At 40.6% G+C, this 3,261-nt stretch overlaps 1 pseudogene; it reads left to right on the top strand.

Moving 5' to 3' along the window:
• Positions 1-473: 473 nt before the first annotated feature.
• On the top strand, positions 474-2,943 carry LOC101277787 (pyridoxal phosphate phosphatase PHOSPHO2-like; annotated as a pseudogene).
• Positions 2,944-3,261: the final 318 nt, after the last annotated feature.

The following is a 3,261-nucleotide window of genomic DNA, read 5'->3' as shown; positions in this document are numbered from 1 at the left end:
TGAGCTGATTACCAGTGCTCCCACAGTGGGTGTGGGGGCATAGGTGTGGCAGGTCTTCGTGTCTGTAGCTTTATGAGGGTGCGTGCTTGCCTGAGGAATGCCTGAGCTGATTATTGGTGCTCCCATAGCAGAGGCGGGTCCAGGCACAAGCAGCAGCAAACTTTGTAGGCGTACACACCAGGTGGCAGACGACATCACAGAGTCACATGTCCCAGTGGACAGCTCCTGGGGAAGAACATGCAGTTGCTTCTTTCCCAGCAGGAGAGCTCCAGTCCCGGCTACCTCATACCACAGCTTAGAACCAGATCTGGTGGATTCTACTCCAACAATTGGGGAGCAGACTCTGCCCCTGACAGGGCTGTGACAACCACGGAGCAAAGGGGAGGCCCCGCCCAACATCTAGTGCAGGCTGTGGTCACCACAACACCAATCACACCCCCTATCAAGGGGATAACAGCCAGCACACCCTGAGGAAAGATGTGGCAGGCATCCATGCCCAAAACAGTCCTCGCACCAAAAATATTGGACTCATGCAGGCTACACAGGGACACTGCCATATAAAAACAGCCCTTTAAGACCACAGTATATAACTCTTCCTCCTAAATTCATAGAGTCAAAGAAATATAAGTAAAATGAAAAAAGCAGAATAACTACTCCCAATTAAAAGAACAAGAGAAGTCCTGTGAAGAACAAACAATGAAGCAGACCTCTCCAGTCTACAGGACCCCAGGTTTAAAAAGGAGGTAATAAAAATGCTGAAGGAATCAAGAAAGGCTATTGATAGAAATGCAGATTACTGTAACAAGGAACTAGAAACTATAAAGAGAAGCCAGTCAAAATTCAACAACTCAACTGCTGAGATGAAAATCAAGCTAAAGACCATAAATATCAAACTGAATAATGCAGAGGAACAAATAAATGATCTGGAAGATAGAAAAATGGAAATCACCCAATCAGAACAGCAGACAGAAAGACAAATTAAAAAAAAAACAAAACTGAAAGCAACATACAAGATCTATGGGATAGTATAAAGTGTGCCAGTCTACACATAATGGAATCCCAGAAGGAGAAGAAAGAGAAATGGGGATCAAAAATGTATTTGAAGAAATTATGGCTGAAAACTTCCCAAACCTAAAGAAGGAAACAGGTATTCAGGTATAGGAAGCATAGAGGGTCCCAAACAAGATGAACCCAAACAGACCTACTCCAAGACATATCGTAATTAAAATGGCAAAAGTTGAAGATAAAGAGAGGATTCTAAAGGCAGCAAGAGAAAAACAATGGGTCAGTTACAAGGGTATCTCCTTTAGGCTATCAGTTGATTTCTTTACAGAAACTTTGCAGGCCGGAAGGGAGTGGCAAGATATATTCAAAGTTCTGAAAGGGAAAACCCTGCAACCTAGAATACTCTACCCAGAATGATTATCATTTGGAATAGAAGGAGAGATAAAGAATGTCTCAGACAAGTAAAAACTAAAAGAATACAGCAATGCTAGACCTACCCTAAAAGAAATATTGAAAGGTCTTCTCTAAATAGAAAAGAAGCAAGAATCTATAGGAAAGGGAAAGTTACAGTAGGAAAGGCAAATATATAAAAGGATTGAAGATCACTTAAATAAGTCAGTACACAGATTAAAAAAATAATCAAAAAAGTTCTATGAAAGTGATTATAACTACAATGAACAGCAAAAGGATAAACATGAAGATGTAAAATAGGACATCAAAATCACAAAACATGGCCCAGCGTGTGAGTGGGGCGGCCCTCACCCGTAGGCACCCAGAGGAGGCCTGAGGACAGAGTCCTTGGGAGCGGCACCGAGGCCAGAACGGCTGCGGATCTCTGGCCTGAGTCAGTGATGAGCCCTGGGGACCCGGCCGGGTCCGGCCCGGTGCTCCCATCAGCATCCAACGTGCACCTCCCTGGGAACGACAACCGACCAGGTCCCTGTCTCTGGTTTCGGGATGTACCCGGCAGGTTTTCTATCAGATGATCCATTGTAATAATGCTGGAGTTAAGAAGTCTCCATTCCTTTGCTTGGAACCAGAAGACTTTTTCCCTTGCATATAGAGTAGGAGTAATGTTGGTTAGAAACTGGCTGGTGTTTAAAACTGAAGATTGTCATGACTGTTTAACTGAAGCTCCATGCTGAAGTAAGATTAATTGTCTTGGAAATACTAAATTGGGGTAACCTAAATCTGTTTCTGGAGCCATGAAAATTTTGTTGGTTTTTGACTTTGACAATATAATCATAGATGATAATAGTGACACCTGGATTGTACGGTGTGCTCCAGAGAAAGAGCTTCCTATTGAACTACAAGATTCTTATGAAAAAGGATTGTGGACAGAATTTATGGGCAGAGTCTTTAAGTATTTGGGAGATGAAGGTGTAAGAGAAGATGAAATGAAAAGAGCAATGATATCAATGCCTTTCACTCCAGGGGTGGTGGAACTTTTAAACTTTATAAGAAAGTACAAGGATAAATTTGACTGGATCATTATTTCAGATTCAAATTCAGGCTTCATAGGTTGGGTTTTAGAAGCTACCAATTTTCATGACGTGTTTGATAAAGTCTTTACAAATCCAGCAGCTTTTTATAGCAATGATCATCTCACTGTGGAAAATTATCATGCTCATTCTTGCACTAGGTGCCCCAAAAGTCGTTGCAAAAATGTAGTTTTGGTAGAATTTGTAGGTAAACAGTTACAATGAGGAGTGAATTATACACGAATTGTTTATATAGGTGATGGCAGAAACGATGTCTGCCCAGTAACCTTCTTAAAGAAGAATGATGTTGCCCAGCCACAGAAAGGATATACTTTACAGAAAACTCTTTCTAGGATGTCTCAAAATCTTGAGCCTATGGAGTCTTCTGTTGTATCTTGGTCTTCAGGTGTTGAAATAATTTCTCATTTACAATTTCTAATAAAGGAGTAATATACCAGCAATTAAAAAAAATCACAAAATGTGGAGAAGAGGACTAAGAAATTGTAGATCTTTTAGAACGTGTTTGAGCTTATATGACTACCAGTCTAAAGGAAGTAGATATAGTTATGGGTTAACATACTTGAAAATCAGGGTAACCACAAATCAAAAACATACAATAGATTCATAAAACCAGAAAGAAAGGAACTCAAGCATAATACAAAAGAAAACCATCAAACCACAAAAGGAAAAAGAAAAAGAAGAAAGGAGCAAAGAAGAAATACAAAATCAACTGGAAAACAGATTTCAAAAGGCAATAAGGGGCTTCCCTGGTGGC

Source organism: Orcinus orca, chromosome 1 (assembly GCF_937001465.1).
Source record: "Orcinus orca chromosome 1, mOrcOrc1.1, whole genome shotgun sequence".
Lineage (NCBI taxonomy): Eukaryota > Metazoa > Chordata > Mammalia > Artiodactyla > Delphinidae > Orcinus > Orcinus orca.
This window is presented reverse-complemented; position numbering and strand designations above follow the sequence as displayed.